The 22,352-nt window shown below is 41.7% G+C and overlaps 1 protein-coding gene across 4 annotated transcripts in view; it reads right to left on the reverse strand.

Annotated features, from left to right (window-relative positions):
- DTNB (dystrobrevin beta) overlaps positions 1–18,366 on the reverse strand; it is a 245,511-nt gene extending 227,145 nt beyond the window's left edge. For 3 of the 4 annotated variants that reach the window (XM_082852176.1, XM_082852174.1, XM_082852175.1), the window contains exon 1: positions 18,213–18,335. The gene's annotated coding sequence lies outside the window, so the exon portion shown is untranslated. Of the gene's footprint in view, positions 1–18,212 lie in introns of all 4 variants that reach the window. The other variant, XM_082852177.1, reaches the window with a different exon arrangement.
- Positions 18,367–22,352: the final 3,986 nt, after the last annotated feature.

Consider the following 22,352-nt stretch of genomic DNA (forward strand, 5'->3'; position numbering starts at 1 on the left):
ACACATGTCTCTTCTTCCTTCCACTTGGACTCCTGGCACTTTGCCTTTTCTGAGCGTCATAATCTAGAAGTAACCAACACCTCCTTATCATTCACTTCACATACTAACTCTGATTTCAAACACTGCCATTTCCTTCCTCATAATCACTCTCACATCCACCCTTTTTTCCCATTTCAACTGCCAAAAATCTTTGTCCACATGAATGTACAAATAAAATTCTCTGACTCCGTGATCTCAGGACTCTGCAACCCCTTTTTCCTGTGGTTCATCCTGTGAAATGTACTAGGTACATTTATTCAAACGTGTTTGATCTTCACAGGATCCTGATCACCCTACTTAGGGGCTTCATTCCACCCAATTAAAAATAATCAGAACACAAAGTGAAATAAGCCAGACAGAGAAAAGACAAATACTATGTAATCTCACTCATATGTGGAATCTAATAATACCAAAAAAAGTCAAACTCATCATAGAAGCAGAGTAGATTGGTAGCTGCCAGGGGCTGGGGGGTGGGAGAAACGGGGAAACACAAAGCATACAAACTTTCAGTTACAAGATGAATAAATCCTGGGGATCAAATGCACAGCATGGTGACTGTAGTTGATAATACTCTACTGTATATCTGAAATTTGCTAAGAGAGTAGATCTTAAACCACCACCGCCATACACAAAAAAGAATGAGCTAATTAACTTAATTGCAGTAATCACTGCACAATGTATACATTTATCAAATTATGTTGTACACTTTAAACATATACAATTTTATTTGTCATTATAGCTCAAAAAAGGTGGGGGAAAACTTTAACAATATATTTGAACACCTTTCCATGTCACTGAATACTCTTCAAAACCACAATTTTGAATGACAGAATGGAATTTTATCACGATCATTCATCCAAGCCTTGACTGTTGACAATTATTTCCAACTATCTACTTCTGCGAACAATGCAACAGTTAACATCTTTAAAGTAAAATTTAAAAAACGAAGAAGAACCAGAGTACAGCTTTAGTCTACAAAATGAAAGAAGACGAGAGTCCTAGCTATGAGAATGTAAGCAAAGTTTCTTCCATCTGAAAGGAGCTGAAACTGTTAGGTTCCTAGAAAAGATTATTTAATGACCCAAGCCCAAGGCCAAACTGAAAAAATGCACGATTCATGAAAGGAAAAATTGATAAGCTGCATCTTATCAAAATTAACTGCTCTGCAAAAGATACTATGAACAGAATGAAAAGACAAGCCCCAGAGTGAAAGAAATATTTTCAAAACACATATCTGATGAAGAATTTGTATTCAAATTATGAAAAGAACTCTTAAAACTCAACAATAAGAAAACAGCCCAATTTTAAAATGATCAGGGCTTCCCTGGTGGTGCAGTGGTTAAGAATCCGCCTGCCACTGCAGGGGACACAGATTTGAGCCCTGGTGCGGGAAGATCCCTCATGCCGCGGAGCAACTAAGCCAGTGCTCTAGAGCCCTCAAGCCACAACTACTCAGCCCGAGTGCCACAACTACTGAAGCCCGCGCACCGCAACGAAGAGCAGCCCCCGCTAGCCGCAACTAGAGAAAGGCCGTGCGCAGCAACGAAGACCCAACGCAGCCAAAAAATAAATAAATAAATTTAATGATCAAAAGATCTGAACAGATACCTTACCAAAGAAATTATACGGATGGTAAGCATATGAAAAGAGGTTCAACTGCATTTGTCATTAGGAAATTACAGAGTAAAACAACGAGATACCACTATACACCTATTAGAACGGCTAAAATCCAAAAAACTGTCAATAGCAAATGATGACAAGAATGTAGAGCAACAGGAACTCTCATCCATTGCTAGTGGGAATGCACAGACAGCCTGGTTGGAAAACGGTTTTGCAGTCTCTTACAAAACTAATCATAGTCTTACCATACAATTCAGTAATTGCACTAGGTATTTAACCAACTAAGTGGAAAATGTATATTCACACAAAACTTGCACCCAAATGTTTATACCAGCTTTATTCACAACTGCCAAATACTGAAAGCAACCAAGATGCCCTTCAATAGGTGAATAGATAAACTACTACTTTCATAAATGGAATATTATTCAGCAGTAATAAATAAGCTATCAAGCCATGAAAAAACTTGAAGCTTAAATGCGTATTGCTAAGTGAAAAAAGCCAGTCTGAAAAGGCTACATACTATATGATTCCAATTTTATAACCTTCTAGAAAAAACAAAGCAATACAAATGGTAAAATAATCAGTGGTTGCCAGAGATTTGGGAAGAAGCGAAGAGGAATGAATAGGTGAAGCACAGGGGAAGTTTTAGGGTGATAAAACTTCCATATGATACTGTAATGGTGGACACTGACACTACACATTTGTGAAAACCAAAAGAAAATTACAACACAGAGTGAACCTTAATGTATGTAAAAAAAATTTTTTTTAATCCTTTAGGGGGTCAAAGAACCCCAGAATGAAATGGAGAATATAACAAAACAATCTAACTGTATTACAAATGTATGAAACAGCCTCACTGAATGGTGGGGGGAAAGTATAGTAACCTAAGTAACTCTGGAAGTGAACAGAGTCTGTTAAAACTAAAGGCAAAATAAAATATATATAAGTACTGTACTCTGGTTTCCCACAGGTTATGGGTTAAGAATTCTAATACTGCTATGCATGTATGCATAACTGAACAATTAAGTAAACAGATGGCAGATGGTGAAGTGTGAGGTTACAGATAAGCAAGGTGAGAAGCTATAATGATCCAGGTGGTAATGGAATGGATTACAATTGGAGACATCAGTATACCTTCATGGTTTACTCAATATAGATATATGGATCGTTACATATAAAAGCATTTGTAGGTATGTGTATATGCATTAGTATACACATGTACATGTCCTTGCTCTGTCAACTGAGAGGGCCTAGAAACAGAAGTATCCCAAAGCACTCAGCACATTTAGTGGCCAAATTTTTGTTTATAATACCGTTCTTCAATAAAAGGAACTAGGGCTCCTCCGAGAAATGCCTGAGGCAAGAAATATACACAATGAGCCTGGAGCATCTTGTAGTATAGAAAGTAAAGAAGTCCTGGGAGGAACAAAACCATATGATAGGGGTATATCAAAGGGACACAGAGGCTAACTGAAAGAGCTCCCAATGGCCAAAGTTGGAAAAATTTCAGCAACAAAATAAAGTAGTATTAAATATCCTTAAGTTGATACTGATACATGAGAATGAAGAATCGACAAATATCCTGTACAGAAAAATTCCAAATAATTGACATGGAGACTCTGCCCTGAAGAAGGTGGAACATAACTCCTCCCTCCTTAAGTGTGAGCTGCACACAGTGACTTCCTTCCAAAGAGGTGAAGGGGGAGGGGGAAATAACGTGACAGTGGAGAAACCTGATAAACATTACCTCAGCTAGGTGATCAAGTACAACACCAACAGTGATAAATTAAGCTGACAGTATGGACCCTTGACACGATGTGATGAAAATGGCATTTTACCTCTGTGGTCTTCCCCTCCAAAACCCATAAACCCAGTCTAATCATGAGGAAAACATCAGGCAAATCTCAATTGAGGGAAATTTACAAAATACCTGACCAATACTCCTCAGAAGTGTCAAGTTTCATCAAAAACTTGACCAGAAAAAGCCAAGAAACCGACAAATCCAAGAGAAGTCTAAGGAGAGGACAACTAAATGTAATGTGGTATCCTAGATGGGATTCTGGGACAGAAAAAGGCCATTAGGTAAACGCTAAGGAAATCTGAAGAAAGTATGGATTTTAGTTAATAATGATGTATCATCACTGGTTCATTAACTGCAAGAAATGAACCATACTAATGTAAGATGCTAATAACAGAGGGAACAGGGTGTAGGATACATACAGAAACTATTATTGTTCAATTTTTCAGTAAATCTAAAACTGTTCTAAAAAAGTAAAGTTCATTTTTTTAAAGACAGTACAATTACATATTTCTTCTCCTTTATTCTCTTAACTGACTTAAAAAACAATTGCTTTTTAATACAATATAGATAAAACAATACAATACAATATAGATAAAACAATAAAATTGTATTGTTGGGCCTGTAACATACAGAATTCTTTAATAAGACATAATCTTAAATGTCTCTGTACCTAACCACAGTGCTTTAAAATAAGCAAAAATTGATAGAACTGAAAGGAGAAAGAGACAAATACACTTATACTTGGAGACTTCAACACTCTTCTATGATCAATACACGTAGAAAGTCGAGATGAATATGGAAGGACTCAACTTCACCATCAGCCAACTAGATCTAATTGACATTTGTGGAACAACCCACCCAATAATGACAAAATACAAATTCTTTACAAGTGCACATAAAACATGCATCACCAAATTCAGAAAAGCAAAGTCCTCTGGAGGTGGAAGTAGAATAATGTGACTGCAGAGGAATACCAACTCTATTAGCTATGATTTATTTATTAGGCAGGGTTGTGGGTACACTGTACTATTCTTTATGCTTTATATGCCCTATTTCATAATAAAATTTTAAGTCATTAGAGTATATTCTCTGGTAAACCTTTCCTTTAGTGGTCTGGAGGGTTAAAGAGGCAGGTCTCCATACATTTTATTATTAAAATGGACTACACCAAGAACCATAACCTCTGAACTTTTATCGAAATATACAGAAACGCTCACAAACTCCATAACTTGGTATAATATTTATTATTTCAAAACCTCAGCAATGTCTTCTACGAGTACCCCAACAGTATTGCTAACAAAGGATGGATTTTTAGTTTGTCACCAAACTAAACTTGTTATTTTTGTCTATGTATTATTTCAGCCAGTTTTACTAAAACGGGAAGAAGAAAAGTTTATGGCTTTTTGTCTTTTACTCCTGAAGTAAGAAATCTCCAAAGAAATTTCCAAAAATATATCATTAAGTTAATAAAATTTTAAGACATTAATCAGGGACCTCTCTGGTAGTCCAGTGGTAAAGAATCCGCCTTCCAATGCAGGGGGCATGGGTTTGATCCCTGGTCGGGGAACTAAGATCCCACATGCCTTGGGGAAACTAAGCCCGCGCGCCTCACCTAGAGCCCAAGTGCCTCAAACTACAGAGCCCACACACTCTGGAGCCCGCGTGCCACAACTAGAGAGAAACCCCTGAGCCACAACTAGAGAGAAATCCGCACGCCACAACGAAGAGCCCGCACGCCGCAACCAAGACCCGACGCAGGCAAAAAAAATAAAAGATAGTAATTAGCACACAACTATAATCATCACTGAAAAAAGCTCAGTAAGTTTGTCTTCATATTCGGAATGCTTCATTTTAAAATATCTCAACTGACCATATTAGCCTCATAATATCATTAAGCAAATACCTTAAGGCACAATATACTCAATGGTATATATAAACCCATACATCAAATAGTATTTTTAACAATGTTAAGGGTTTTTTTGGGGTTTTTTTTAGTGATTCCTTTTCAATCTGCTTAGACCATTATTGTTTTGTACTTTGCATGTGACTGAAAACAAGCTCATAATATAAATAGAAGTACCAGCTCCCTTTGTTTCCTGCTGTTCATGTGTCCTTGCATTAGCACTTCAGTCTTCAGTTGAATCTGAAACTTCAATCTGCAGATTCTTTGCAGGAATCTTTTTAAGCCCTTCGTCTATTCATTCAGCAAGCTTCATTTCATGCAAATCAGATAATATAATCTGAAAGATCCCTAAACCAGGTAGAGGTTAACTGTAGTATGTCCAAACAGAATGTAAGCAAACAAATAAGGAGGCTCACACTGTCGGCCCCTCCAGGTTGTGGCGTGCCCATGATCCTCCCTTCAGGTTACCTCACTTTCCGTACCTGATGTATATCATCAGACATACAGACGGAGTAAAGTGTCAAACTATGATTTAAATATTAGTAAAGTTAATTGCCCTTTTTTTTTTCTTGTTATACCCTGCCTAGATGATCATTTTGCACGCCTCCCACTTTGGAAACCATTACTCTTAAAAAAAACTAGAATGAAAAGATGAGACTGCGCTAGGCTTGAGGAGCAAATAAGGAATGTGAATGGCAGAATCAGATGAGGAAATTTAGAGCCTAAGTGGTTAGTTAACTTGGCCTAACATTCCAAAGCTAGTTAATTCGTGGAGTAGGCAACCAATCTGACAATAAAGCCTATTCTCTTTCCACTGTGCCACATCACCCCCTCCAGGGCAAACACGGCGACTCCAGGACTCAGGAAAGAATACAGGTCCCCAAGCCCTGGTGCTGCGCAGACCTTAGGTCACAGTTAAACAGGGTCAGGAGGCTAGTGCAGCAAAACGTCTGGACCCTCATTAGCCCTGTCAGGGAAGCAATGTGTTCCAGAGCTAGACTGTTTGCAGGCAGAAGTTAAGTAAATCCCACAGTAAAGACTAAAGGAAAGAAAGCAGGCTCTAGAAATGTTTCCAGAAAGTCTCTATACTACACCTAAGTGTTAAGTAACCCTCACTTCCCCTGAATCTTTTTGTTAATGTCTTAACTTCCAGCTCTCAGTTACTTCAAAGCACCTAGGTGTCAAAACTTCTTGTGTAAGTTCATTTTCTGCCAGCAAAACTCCTGTCAGTTTTTCTCTGGATGCTCCTCAAATTTAGAAGTCAGAGATCACTGTGCTTGTCACTAACACGTTCTTAACTGGAACTAATCAAACTCCCCTATAAGAGAACTAACTTCCTTGCTTATTTCAGGAAAATTCTCAACTATCCTTCCCCTAATACTTCTTTTCTTTTCTCTTCTCTTTCAGATTAAAAAAAAAAAAAAAAGCCAGGGAAAGTAAACATTGGTAAAGCCCTAGAGATTGGGTTTTTTGGTTTGTTTGTTTGATTTTACAAATCTGAAAAAGTTCTCTACGTTCCAATAAAAAATATTCAGTGACTGCGCTCCATTACTAGAGTTCTGAATAGCAAATACAACCTCCCAGGGCTGTGGTAACTGGTGTTTTTGATTTTGACTGGCAGCTTGCGGGATCTTAGTTCCCCAACCAGGGATCAAACCCAGGCCCCCTGCAGTGGAAGCGCATAGTCCTAACCAGGAATCCCCTGTGGTAACTGTTAAATAAATTATGTAAAGCATTTAGCACAATGCCTGGCACAAAACAAGAGCCTAATAAATGTTAGCTGCTATTATTATTATTATTGATATTATTATGTAACTACCCTCTTGAATGATGCCTAGACTAGAATTCTATTGGCAAGACTCTTTTTCCTTAATTTACAGTTTTTCTGATTTATTTAAAAGCATAAAAATATAGAGCTGGAAGAAGAGAAAATACTTTTTTATCAATCATTTACAACATTTTAAATCTGGAATAGAGGGACTTCCCTGGTGGTGCAGTGGTTAAGAATCTGCCTGCCAATGCAGGGGACACGAGTTCGAGCCCTGGTCCGGGAGGATCCCACGTGCCGCAGAGCAACTACGGCCATGCGCCACAACTGCTGAGCCTGTGCTCTAGAGCCCACGAGCCACAAATACTGAGACCATGTGCCACAACTACTGAAGCCCACGCACCTAGAGCCCGTGCTCCGCAACAAGAGAAGCCACCGCAATGAGAAGCCCGCACACCGTAATGAAGAGTAGCCCCCACTCGCCGCAACTAGAGAAAGCCCGTGCACAGCAACAAAGACCCAACGCAGCCAAAAAAAAAAAAAAAAAGTCTGGAATAGAGAAAGGGTTTTAACAAAATTGAAAGGCGGTAAAAGAGCTAGAAATGCCGTGTTCCCAAGGAATCAGAAAATAGAATATAAGAAAATTGGGGCAGGGGAGTTCCCGGGTGGTCTACTGGTTAGGACTCAGCACTTTCACTGCCATGGCCCAGGTTCAATCGCTGATCAGGGAACTGAGATCCTACAAGTCACATGCCGCAGCCAAAAGAAAAAAGGAAGGAAGGAAGGAAGAAAACTGGGGGAAAGTAAGGCACAAAAAGGAGAAACAGACACCTCTAGTCTGCTAAAGACAAACCTCATAGTTTTTCCTAAAACCTGCCATGGGCTGCTTAGTTCATAAAGACGAAATTTTAGTTCTAAGCAAAGATACTAAACTACTTACCTAATAAGCAAATATTAAAACCATATGAACTGGGCTTCCCTGGTGGCTCTGTGGTTAAGAATCTGCCTGCCAATGCAGGGGACATGGGTTTGAACCCTGGTCCAGGAAGATCCCACATGCCGCAGAGCAACTAAGCCCATGCGCCACAATTACTGAGCCTGTGCTCTAGAGCCCATGAGCCATAACTACTGAACCCATGTGTCACAACTACTGAAGCCCACTTGCCTAGAGCCCATGCTCCGCAACAAGAGAAGCCACCGCAATGAGAAGCCCGTGCACCGCAACGAAGAGTAGCCCCCACTCGCCACAACTAGAGAAAGCCCACGCATGCACAGCAATGAAGATCCAATGCAGCCAAAAATAATAAATAAGTAAAATAAATAAATTTATAAAAACATGAACAATAAAGAAAAGAGTACATTCTTGAAATGACACAAAGCTTTAGTTTTCATAGTCATATTTCAGGAACAAAGTATCCTTGTTAGTTATTTCTATAGTTATAGTTAAAAAAAAAACCCTAAAGCGTGTTTTAAAAAGATATATAAGAATTACTTTTTCAAATGACTTTGGAATTAGTGAAAAAAATAAGACCAATTAAATGTATTCCAACCTAAATCAAATTATTTGTATTTCTTTTTGATCACATACGCAGCATGCAGCCTTCATACCAAAATCCTGGATGTTAACAAAATTTCATTTCTAAGTTCTCATATCTTTAATTTCAGTTAACATGTTGGTAGTAATGATTAATTATGAGCTACAAAAACCACAGGCAAAGCAATGGAGAATGAGAATGGAAGAGCTTAGAAATACCCAGGTCTCATATTTTGCACATCCAAATAAATAAAATGTCTAGTCTCAGGCTATAGTTGTACTTCACAATAAAGGCATGGAAATAGAAATCCAGAACCCCTAACCCCTGGTCCATTATACCACCTTTCTATATGTGAAGACACTAGGATAATTTTTCTGCCTGTGGTCTGTAGGTAAAATTTCATAAACAATAAATTAAAACCACAAATCCAAAACTTAAGTGCACCAAAAGATCCTATTTTTTTTTTTAAGTTTTAAAAGAGAAGCCACAAACTGGAAGAAGAACTTTGAAGCCATCTATGTGAAATATTAGCATCCAAAATGTATTTTAAAATTATAAATCCATCTGAAAAAGACAACACAACAGAACAGGTAAATGATGAAAACCAGCAAATCACAGAAGAGGAAAACTTAAGAGCCAATAAAAACATGGAGCAATGTTCAAACTCATTAGTAATCAGAAAAACATGTAAGATTAATATAATAAGATTGCATGGTATATCCAGCAGATTTGCAAAAATTATAAAGCCTAAAACACCAACGGGTGACAAGGCAGGGAAGGAACAGAAGCCACACATCGCTGGTGTGAATGTTAATTGGAAAACTACTTCAGAGTGGAATTTAGCAATACACACGGAAGTTGAAGATGTGCATGGCACACATACCAGTAGTTTACTCCTAGTACACACTCTAAAAAACATGCATGTGTACATAAAGAGACGTGACAAGAATAGCAGCATTATTTGTAGTAACAAATAAAATCAGAACACATTAATTGCCAATCCACAGGAAAACATAAAACTGTGATATAGCCCAATAACAGAATCCTATTCAGTGAAGAAAATAAATGCACTAGAGCTACATATATCCATATGGATAAGTCTCACAATACTGAGAGAAAAAAAATAAAGTTATAAAAAGATATAATTAATACTGTTAATATAAAGGGGTTTTTAATGCAAAACAATATACATTTTAGGGCTACTTACATATGTAATAGAAGTATGAAAATATGTACAAGAATGAAAAGTATCAAATGCAGAATAGTGGTTCCCTCAGAAGGGGAGGAGAATACAACTGGGAAGCAGTAGGGGTTCAACTTTAAAAGGAGCCTAGTGTCTTAAGTGGTGTGTACACAGGTATTCACAATTTTTATTCTCTATACCTTTTTGAGGGCCAATATTTCACAATATTTAAAAAGTTAAAGGAAAATAAACTCAAGGTCCAAGCAACATAGTTTACTCCGGAGCCCACATGCTTAACCATGACACTATTTATTCTATTTTTGTTTGTGCAGTTAAAAAAGGTTTAGTCATTTTAAGAAACTGCTCAAGGACATGTAAAACATCACACCGGTAAAAAAGCAATGAAGTACCTGACTAAAGGAAAATTTTCACACAAACCATATTGGAGACACAAAGTGGTCATATCACCACACGCAGGAATCATGTGGGTAAGCCAAAAAAACAAAACCCAAGTTGAACTTGGTACATAAAAGTCTTGTTTAGAGAGAGCATATAGAAAGAATATGGGCTTTGAAGTTGGACCTGGTTCAAATATCACTCCTGTCACTGATTAGCTGTGTGGCCCTAAACAAGTTTTAACTTCTCTGAGCTCAATTTCCTCACCCAAACACTGGAGATACCATACCTAGCTTCCACAGTGGTAAAGATTACAGTGTAGCCATTATCTATGAAAATCTCTTGAATACAGTAGCCTCACACTAAATAACAGTTGTTATTACTTGCAGAAGAAAGTCTCTCCCTGGCAAGAGGAGACAGAGCAAAGCAGAGATAAAAATTAAAAGGAGAGAGTAAAGAGTCTAGAAAAAGAAGCCAGGAAGAAGCTTGAATGGTTAGGGACTGAAAAAGTCCTTATGGAGTCCCTAAAGTTACTCCCACCCCAAAAAAATTTTTTTTTACTGTACACTATTTGATTATAGTGAGGCTTAGTTACAGGAATATTTGGTCCAAACCTAATTATTGCTGAAATGCCATAATGTATAGCATATATATATATAATATTATAATATATAGCTTATACATAATATTGTTAATATACAAAAATTCAAGATCAAAATGTGTTTTCTTTAAAAGTTCATTTTTTGGTTGTTAAAAATGTATTAACGGGCTTCCCTGGTGGCGCAGTGGTTGAGAGTCCGCCTGCCGATGCAGGGGACACAGGTTCGTTCCCCCGTCCGGGAAGATCCCACATGCCGCGGAGCGGCTGGGCCCGTGAGCCATGGCCGCTGAGCCTGCGCGTCCGGAGCCTGCGCTCCGCAACGGGAGAGGCCACAGCTGTGAGAGGCCCGCGTATCGCAAAAAAGAAAAAAAAAATGTATTAACAAGTAAATCAAATACAATATATCTGTTTCTCTCAGGTATCTGCAACTCGGAAAGGTCTGTCCTACTCTTAACATATTAAAGAGAAATCAATGATAATTTCAACAAATGCCAAAAAGCAATAAAATTCAACATCCAGTAAAAATATAAACCAAGAATAGAAGGAAACCTCCTTAAATTGACAAAAGACACCTACCAGAAACCTTTAGTAAGTATCATATCTAACAGTGAAACACTGGAAGCATTCCCATTCAGGAAAAAGATTAAAATGCCCATTATCATCACTGCTATTCAACTTTTGCACTGGAGGGTCTAGGCATTGCAATAACACAGAAAACAAGATAAGGGGTATCATGTTTAGAAAGAAGCCTGGTCAATTAAGTCTTCTAGTCAAAGCAGCCCAGTAAGTAAACACTTCAATGCATCCCCTCTGCTCCAAATACACAGTAATAGATATGTTTAAATATATTTTTTAAGTTACTAAAAAGACTCAAAAACAAGACAACCTTCCACGTGGATCAGAAACAGAACAGATACACAAAACTGTGAGCAGCACTGAAGCTACAGGCTTGCTGGACTCTGAGTCTAGAAGCAGGTGTATACTTCCTTCAGGGCAACAGTGACACAGAGTGAAAGAGGTGGAGAAACAGGAGACATCTGAGCCAGATTCACTGCTTAAAGCCAAGGATGAGGCTAGAGCTGAAAGGAAGTGAAAAAGTACTGCTGTCAGTCTCTGCCTAGAACTATGGTTTATGTGGTGCTCTGGGCTCTGAAAAGTGAGAAGATAAAAACACAGCCTCATGACCAGGAAATGAACCAAGACATTCACACACTCTGTGAGCAGATCTAAAAGAGCCCCAATTACCTCAAAGAGCAGGACCCTGACCATTATCATATCTGATTTCTTGACTAGAGTCCAATCCGTGGAAGCACCTGAAATATCGCCACACAGAGAAGGGTGAGCACAGAAATAAGAGACACAAAAGCAAAAGTACTCACCCTCAAATAAGTCTGTAAATCAAAACTTCAAAACATATAAAGAGGGCTTCCCTGGTGGCGCAGTGGTTGAGAGTCCGCCTGCCGATGCAGGGGTCACGGGTTCGTGCCCTGGTCTGGGAAGATCCCACATGCCGCAGAGCGGCTAGGCCCGTGAGCCATGGCCGCTGAGCCTGTGCATCCAGAGCCTGTGCTCCGCAACGGGAGAGGCCACAACAGTGAGAGGCCCGCGTCCCGCAAAAAAAAAAAAAAAAAAAAAAAAACATATAAAGAAGTATAATGCTAAGAAAGACAGCCAACAAAAGCAACAATTAGAATATAAATTCATACCAGATGCGGTTTAATTTTACAGAACAGTCTGACAAAGATTTTTTTTTAAGTACATTTAGGGTGCTAGGATATACAATTTTAAAATTATTGGGAATGCAAAATTGGACAGGCAGTTTCTTACAAAGCTAAAGATACCTTTACCATACGATCCAGCAATCACGCTCCTAGGTATTTACCCAAGAAAGCTGAAAACTTATGTCCACACAAAAACCTGCACATGAATATTTATAGAAGCTTACTCATAACTGCCAAAAACTAGAAGTAACCAAGATGTCCTTCAATAGATGAATGGATAAACAAACTGTGGTACTTTCATACGATGAAATATTATTCAGCAATAAAAAGAAATGAGCTATCAAGCCAAGAAAAGATAGAGGAAATGTAAAGGCATAATGCTAAGTGAAAGAGACCAGTCTGAAAGCCTAGAATACTGCATGATCCAAGCCATATGACACTCTGGAAAAGGCAAAACTATAGACACAAGGCTTCCCTGGTGGCACAGTGGTTAAGAACCCGCCTGCCAATGCAGGGGACACGGGTTTGAGCCCTGGTCCGGGAAGATCCCACATGCCGCAGAGCAACTAAGCCCATGAGCCACAACTACTGAGCCAGCGCTCTAGAGCCCACGAGCCACAACTAGTGAGCCCACGTGCCACAACTACTGAAGTCCACGCGCCTAGATCCCATGCTCCGCAACAAGAGAATCCACCGCAATGAGAAGCCCGCGCACCACAACCAAGTGTAGCCCCCCCCCGCTTGCCGCAACTAGAGAAAAGCCCGCGCGCAACAACAAAGACCCAATGCAGCCAAAAATAAAATAAATAAATTTATTTTAAAAAACCAAAAACTATAGACACAGTAAAATAATCAGTTGTTATCAGCTCAGCAGGAGGGAGGGGGGAATGAATGGGTGGAATACAGGGGATTTTAGAGCAATGAAATTATTCTGCATGATACTGCAATGACATTACATGAAATGTCATGTGATAACATTTTGCATTTGTCAAAACCCATAGAACTGTACAACACAAAGAGCAGAAGCCTAATATAAACCATGAACTTAAGTTAATAATAATGTATCAATATTTATTCATCAGTTGTAACAAATGTACCACACTAATGCAAGATGTTAATAACGGGAAAGTGCCCCTGAAGAAGAGGGGGTTTATAGGAACTCTCTGTACTATCCACCCATTTTGGTCATATTCAGTTATGTACATAATTTTTTTAATATCATGGACAGTTCCACTTCTGGGTGTATACACAAAAGAATTGAAAGCAGGGCTTTGAACAGATATTTGCACACCCATGTTCATAGCGGCATTATTCACAATAGCCAAAAGACAGAAGCAACCCAAGTGTCCATTGATGGATGAATGAAAAAGCAAACATAATGTATGCGTACAACAGAATAGTATTCAGCCTTAAAAAATAAGGAAATCCTGGGAATTCCCTGGAGGTCCAGTGGTTAGGACTTGGCGTTTTCAATGCCGAGCGCCTGGGTTCAATCCCTAGTCAGGGAACTAAGATTCCACAAGCCTCGAGGCGGGGTCAAAAAAAAAGGAAATCCTGACACATGTTACAATATAGATGAACTCTGAAGACATTATGCTAAATGAAATAAGTCAGACACAAAAGGACAAATACTGTATGATTCCACTTATAGAAGGTGCCGAGAGTAGTCAACTTCACAGAGACAGAAAGCAGAATGGTGGTTGCCAGGGGCTGGAGGGAGAAAAGAATGCGGAATCAGTGTTTAATGGATACAGAGTTTCAGTTGAGAAAGATAAAATGTTCTGGAAATGGATAGTGATGTTTATACAACAATGTAAATGTACTTAATGCCACAGAACTGTACAATTAAAAATGGTTAAAATAGTAAACTTTATGTTGTGTATATTTTGCCACAATAAAAAAAAATGAGGAAAAGTGCTGAAAAACTGGTTTTCCAAATTGAAAAAAATATATATCACTTCATTACACCATACAGAAATTCCACAAAGAAAGCAAAACTTCTTTTTTAATTTTAGAAGAAAATACAGATATATAGAATTCATACCCTGGGGTAGAGAAAATTTACTTAAACCAGACACAGAAACAAATTTTGTTAATTTAGTGTAAAATTTTCCATAAATATAACATTAAAATGTAAAACTTGTATACAACTAAAGACACTGTTAACAAAAGGAAAAGGCAAGCCTCAGACTGGCAGGATGCTTTGGCAACACATAAATCCAGCAATGAATTAGTATCCAAAGTAACCTAACTGCCCCACAGTTAGTGGAGGATACATAAACAGTGATTTAAGTCTACAACTGAACACTACTCAGCTTTTAAAAATAAATGAACCAGATCCACAAGTGGCAACATGGTTAAACCTCCATCAATTAATTTAAAGCATGCACCCCTTTGACCCAGCAATTCTACTTTGCACTCACTGCAGCAATAGTGAAATGGCAAACAGCTTTAATGGCCATTAATGAGGAGAGGATTAAATAAACTACAGTACAATATATACTATGTATGGTATTGTGTAGTAGTCAAGAAGAACCAGGTAGATCTTTATGTTCCATCATGGAAAGATCTCAGACATTCTGTTAGGAATAAGTTGCAGACCAATGTCTACAGTATCATGTCATTAATGTGGGCATCGGAGGAAACCCTACTTCTTCCCGTATTATCTATATATAGATGAAAATGCATAGAGAAAGGTCTGGAAGGATCACAACAAACTGATAACTGCCGTTTTGGTGGAGAAGGGAGTGGGTCAAGGAGCCTTGTATTCTGTCTGTAACGTTTAAGCATTTAATAAGACAGTGTGCATTCATGAGCCATTTGCAGAGCTGCAGTACACAGCCCCAGACTGCACAATACAACTCCAGGAGCTGCCATTCACAGGCACTCCGATGTGAATGGCATCCCCTAAAACTGGGCAGTATACTTCCTGCACTAGATGCCACAGCCCTGATACTTGTATAACTAGAAATAAATAAAATGAGAGGTGATGAGAGTATTTACTGCAAACCAGCATGAGGGAGTTTCTACGGTGATGTAAATTTCTATATCTTGATTGAGATAGTGGTTACAAAGTATAGACAGTCCCCAACTTACAATGGTTTGACTTTAGATGGTGCGAAAGCAATACACATTCAGTAGAAACTGTACTTCAAATCTGAATTTTGATCCTTTCCCTGGCTGGCAATATGCAGTATGATACTCTCCCGTGATGCTGGGCAGCGGCAATGAGCCACAGCTCCTGGTGAGCCACAAGAGTAAACAACCCAGATACTTACAACCATTCTGTTTTTCACTTTCAGTACGGTATTCAATAAATTACATGAGACATTCAACAGTTTATTATGAAATAGGCATTGTGTTAGATGGTTTTGCCCAACTGTAGGCTAATGTAAGTGTTCTGAGCATGTTTAAGGTAGGCTAGCCTAAGCTATGATGTTCGGTAGGTTGGGTGTATTAAATGCATTTTCAACTTACCATACTTTCAACTTACAGTGGGTTTATCAGACATAACCCCACTAGACCAGCTCTGCACAGGACATCTGTGCAGACATCAGTAAAGCTGATTTCAAAATAAATGTAAATTAAATATATAAATAAATAAAATACAATATCACTGAGAAAACCTAGAACAAGGCATCCAAAATTACAGGACCTAGGCATCCCAAAATAAGAACTAGTAGACACCTGCTGGTTGCACTCTTAAGTACACAGTCATAAAACTAAAGAGAAATTAACTTAGTTCTTCAAGGCTTACTGCACAATGCCAAATTTGAATTAATATTTTATTTTTATATAAGGAAACCTAGGTCCTGAGAGATTTATACTAAAGATATAAAACAAGTGGTAACTTGGCATTCTATTGGTTTTAAATCTGATTTCCTAACTAAGCAGAAATTTTGTCTCTCACACATAGTGGACACTCAAAAGCCTTGCCAACACTACCTTGACTACACAACCCCCTTCAAAAGTAATTCCACTTATGTACGATAAAAATTCTCACAGAACTCATAAAAGGTCAAGTTTTAATTTGGCAGGCAAAGTAACCCAACAGGCACTGCAACCCAGGCAACTGAAACAGCAGCCTGGAGCTCGAGAGTCCAGAAATCCAACCAAGGCAGAAAAAAGGCAGAATCCCAGCCCTTACAGAAGAGCAGAGGTACATCCTCTTATGACAGATCTAAGAACCAAGATAAAAATGAAAAAGTGTTTTCTAAACAAAAGTACTCTCCTTCCTCAAGTGATAGAAAAGGGCCAGAACGGGATGATTTGAAGCAAGGGCCCAAGGAGTAAAGCTCCTGGCAGCCAACATGCAATAAAGATGTGAAAGTGGCAGCATGACCACAAGATATGACAACTCCATCACCTTAGCCATCACTTTAAATGCCCAGACCTAAGAACCTGTTACCTCACACGGCAAAAAAAAAAAAAAGAGAACCGGAGGAACAAGGGAAGTCCATTCAGCCATCCCTAACACCAGACTTATCAATAGTGCTCTGTGTAAAATAGAGCAAAACCTTGCTTGGTTCATTCATTCAGGCAATAATACGTAGGTATTTAGTGCCTGCTGTGGGTCAGGCACCTTTCTTGTCACTGAGGATTTAGCAGTTAATAGTCATGGAGCTTCATTCTACCCGGGAAGAAAGGTAACTTCTTTTCTCTTTCCAATCTCCGTTTCCCTTCTCTCTCTTTAAATGTTACGCAGAAGTTCCTTCAAAACTCTCCCAAGTACCTCCCACAAGCTTCTTTGACCCTCCTGCTTTAATCCTCAAAGCAAGCAATTTTATGGCTCCAATTTCCCAATATGGGGAAAAGAGACCTAAAGTGGATGAGACAAAATTCAATGTTGCTTTGTACTTCATACGCACACCTTTACAACCGAATTGCCAGCACTTAAAGAGTGAATGATGGTTGTGTTTTACACAATTTTGTGGCCCCAGTACTGACCACGGCTCTCTACCCAAGGTACCTAACCAATAAACGTTTGCTGAGGCTGCTGGAAGGTCTCCCTAATCCCAAGGCCTGGCACAGGAATTTAACAGCAAGCATTCGTTAGCTGCATCCTTCCTCCTCTCAGGACACTTTCCTTTAACGGGTGACCTCGGTGCACAGGTTCACTGATAGGTGCCTCGGGAAATAGTGTTTTGAGGTGATGTGAAATAAATTCCTTTCCCTCTGCCAGGGCCTGCCTGCCTCACCTGCCCTCTGCCAGGACCTGCCTCCTTCGCCCCCTTAAACACCTAAGGCAGAGAGCCTCCTCCCTGCGAGCCGGGCACGGGCAGCATCAGCCCTACGCCCGCACCCCGGCTCGGCACCCTACGACCAAAGCGCGCTCGGGACCCCGGAGCCCCCTCCGCGGCCCGGGGCTCAGAGCCCGGCGGCGGCGGCCCGGAGCTCCGCTCCATCCCCCGCGCTCGCCCCTCCAGGTCCGGGCGCGCGGCGCCGTCTCCCCTCACAGCGCGCGCTGTGCAGCGGCCCCGGCTCCCGGCGCGCCGTCTCCGCCGCTCCCGGCCCTGCACCCCCGCAGGCTCCCGAGGTAAGGGCGCTGCGCGGGCTCCTTCCCGCTTCTCGCGGGCGCGAGGCTCTGGCACCGCGCTCCTCTCCCGCAGCCTGCGGCGGCCGCCACAAACCCCCGCAGTACTCACTTCCCGGCCGGAGCTGGGGGCGTCGAAAAGGTCTCCGGCGGCCGCAGCCTCCTCCGCCTCCTCCGGCCCGGCCTCCGAGGCTGAGGCGGCGGCGCCCGCTCAGGCCCCGTAGCCGCCCCCGCGGCGAACGTTCTCAGGAACCCGGCTCGCGCCGCTTCCCGCCCGGCACGCGCAGCGAGCCCGCCCCCGGTGCGAGGGCGCGAGGGCGCGGGGGCGCGAGGGCGCAGGGCGGGGGCCGGGCACGCGCCGCCTGCGCGAGCGCGCGGCTGGGGGCGGAGCTTCCGCCGCGCCGAGGAGGGGGCGGGCCAGCGGGCAGAGTTCCCCTCGAGGCCCGCCCCCTGCGGCCGGGTTCCGGGCGGGCGGAGTAAACTTGCCCCCTGCGGGCTTTTCCCGTGAGCCAGCTGCGGGCTGCGGAGTTGCGTTCCAACTCCACAGGTATGTGCCCCGCCGGCTGGATGCTCGGCCCGACGTGACTACAAGGTAAAGAATGCAAAGAACCACCCCCATGAATCATTCATCCGCACCTCGAGCGCGAGACCCTGCCCTGAGTGATCTTTCCGTGTTAATTCAGCTCAGCAACCGTTAACTGAGCACCGACTCCGTGCCTAGCGCTGTAGCACTGTACCAGGTGCTGTGTGGGTACACCGTCAAGGTCCCTGGTCTCCAGGAGCGCGTAACTTAGTGGAAAAGAGGCCGTGTAAACAAGCAGGTCTGGTGATCCGTGCAAAGCCAAGCCACGGTGAGATGCTGTGGGAGGGCAGAGGAGGAAGAGATTACTTCCGCTTGGAGAATGCAGAGGGATTCCTGGAAGAGGTGGCATTTGTGTTCAGCCTGCAAGGAAGAAAAAGAGAGAAATCCTAGGAGAAAAAAAGGGAGGGCATCAAAAGCTAGGTAAACAGCTTGGGCAAAGGAACAGAGAGTGACCAAGGTTTACCATCTCAGCATCAGCTTGTTTGTTTTAATATCCGTTTTGCTAGAATCCTTTCCAAACTATGTGAAACAGGAGATGATGCCAAATGAGGAACAGCAAAGCTTTTTTTTAACGGCTCAAAGGATCATTTTCTCAACTTTATTTAAGGCTCACGACAGCAGTGTCCTTTAAGGACTTTTGATACGTTAGTGAAGGATGTAAATCCCTAAGCTAAGACAGCCCAGGCCCTTGTGCTTTGAGTCTGGTTTTTCACTGCTTTTTGGCACCTTATGGCAAGGCAGATCGTACCACCTTCTGCTGCTGTCTGTCTGCCTGCCTGTCTTTAGGACATCCTCTTCCTCCTCCTCTTATCTTCCTATTTTTAAGCCCCTGTGGTGAAGGAAATGCTGGTAACCAACTTTGTTAAGTGAGAGTAAACAGGTTACTCCAAAACACTGGCATCACCTATCACTTACGAATTTCGCGACTATTTTGCATGCTTAGAAGACTTTTTCACTTGTATGCAGGGTCTTAACTATGTTTTGAATATGTTAAGATACTCAGAATACACGTAAAAGACACGTTGTTTATCCACTTACTACTCATTGAGCACCAACTGTGTGGGAGGCATTGAAAGGGTAAAACACTGATCCTGCCCTCTGGAGAAAAGAGGTGTAAATGATGTAAAACCGTATGTAAATATGGTTCGTTCTGTTTGCTCTACTGACTGAAACCAAAGTAATTTCAATATGTGGGCTAGCCATTCTGGGAATTAACCACTTTAAATATATTCATGTTAGCATCTCTCCATCTCGGTTCTGTTTTTCATCACCTCACACATGCTCAGAAAACTTCTTTCAGACATATTGCAGTCATCACTCTCGCTCCCAAAGTTACCAACTTCTTTTACCTACTTGTCCTTTTCCTTCACCATCTATTCATGTTCAAGCTTTTCCTGTCCTAAAGAAAAAGGAGGAAACCTCTGTCATTCTAGATCATGCTCCAGTTACTATTCCCTCCCTGTCTTTTAAGACAAAAGTCTTAAAATAGTCTACACTCATCTCTGCCAACTCAGCCCCCTCTCACTCCCCGACCCATAGCTGTGTAGCTTCTGTCCCCCCACATCACTGCACTGCTCTCAGTCAGTAAGCGCTGGCTTCATCCTAAATGCCCCAGGCCGTTTCTGAGTCCTCTATTGCTAGAGCTCTTGGTGGCATTTGACCACACAGAGCTCTCTACTCTTTTTGACACCCCCTTGGCCTTCACAACGGGACTCCTCTCCTAACCCCTCTGACCACTCCTCCGTCTACAAGGTTCTGTTCTCAGCTTTCATCGCACCCCATACATTCTCCCTGAGCCGTTGCATCCACCCTGTCTTCATCTGCCACATATATCGGCAACTCCCAAGAGTATTATCTAGCTCAGACCACTCATCTGAGTTCCATGTATACACAAGCCTACTAGACTTCTCCACCTGGATGTCCTAGAGACCCCTCAAGTTCTACTTGTCTAAAACTGTTGGACCCTTGGTTGCCCAGGACCTGGGAGTCATCCTTCATCCTTTACCCACGCCCACCCCCGCCACACCCAACAATCCCATTGATCCTCCTCAAACATAAGTCTACACTCTGTCCCTCTTAGCTCCTCTTACCTAGGCTAATGCAATACCCTTTTATCTTGTCTCCCTCCTGTAGTCTTGTTCCTTCTGATCCATATCCCACACAGCATGTCAGAATTGTTTTTTTTTAATTTGCCGCTTGTGGTGTCACTGCTGGCACACAAGACCTTCCATCTATCTAGCCCTTGTCCACTCCATCTCTTGTCTCTTCCTACACATCCCCCATCCAAACTCCTGAAATGTTCCTACTTTCCCTTGCCTCCATACCTTTGTGCTTGTTTCTCTCTCTCTTTGGACTGTCATTTGAATACAAGCAAAGAAGGTCCAACATATATGTAGCCAAAGTTCCACATATGATGAAACTATAATCTAAGAAACTTTCTTGAAATAAGAAAATATAAACCTACAAAATGAAAGGACTCACATGTACTTGGGGAAATGACCACAGAATGATCAATTTTGAGAGCTAGCCTCTTAAAACTATTAGATAGGGTCTTCCCCGGCAGTCCAGTGGTTAAGACTCCGTGCTTCCAATGCAGGGGGCGCAGGTTCAATCCCTGATCAGGGAACTAAGATCCCACATGCCATGTGGTATGGCCAAAATTTTTAAAAATAAAAAAATAGGACTTCGCTGGTGGCACAGTGGTTAAGAATCCGCCTGCCAATGCAGGGAACACGGGTTCGAGCCCTGGTCTGGGAAGATCCCACATGCCACGGAGCAACTAAGCCCGTGTGCCACAACTACTGAGCCTATGCTCAAGAGCCTGCGAGCTACAACTACTGAGCCCACGGCCGCAACTACTGAAGCCCGCGCACCTAGAGCCCGTGCTCCACAACAAGAGAAGCCACCGCAATGAGAAGGCCCCGCACTGCAACGAAGAGTAGCCCCCACTCGCCGCAACTAGAGAAAGCCTGCGCACAGCAACGAAGACCCAGAGCAACCAAAAATAAATAAATAAATTTTTAAAAATAAAATAAAGGGGCTTCCCTGGTGGCGCAGTGGTTGAGAGTCCGCCTGCCAATGCAGGGGACGCGGGTTCGTGCCCCGGTCCGGGAGGATCCCACATGCCGTGGAGTGGCTGGGCCCGTGAGCTGTGGCCACTGAGCCTGTGCGTCCGGAGCCTGTGCTCCGCAACGGGAGAGGCCACAGCAGTGAGAGGCCCGCGTACCACAAAACAAAAATAAAATAAATAAATAAAATTAAATAAAATAAAAACTATTAGCCAAAAAATAAAAATGATAATCTTCAAGGCTTCCATATAAAAAGTTCAAGTTATTTAAAAGTGTAAGAAAATTAGGCTACAGTACATTAAAGATGACTGTATTTTCTGTATCACTTCTTTTGATCCAGGCTGGCCTAAGCAAATTGCTTGACTGATAGAATATGTGATGTTATGAGACTTCCAGGCTTGGTCATAAGAAGTCTTGAAGAGTCCACCTGGGTCTTTGGGAACACTTGCCCTTGAAGCCCCGAGCCACTCTGTAAAATATCTAACTCCCTGTGGAGAGGTTCTGAGACTACGTGGAGAGGGAGAGGGGTCTCCCCTATCCTAGCTGATATGAGAGAAGTCATCATGAATTCTCTGTATCAGTCCAGCCATCAGCTGAATAC

Source organism: Leucopleurus acutus (assembly GCF_964270905.1).
Source record: "Leucopleurus acutus genome assembly, chromosome: 12".
Classification (NCBI taxonomy): Eukaryota; Metazoa; Chordata; class Mammalia; order Artiodactyla; family Delphinidae; genus Leucopleurus; species Leucopleurus acutus.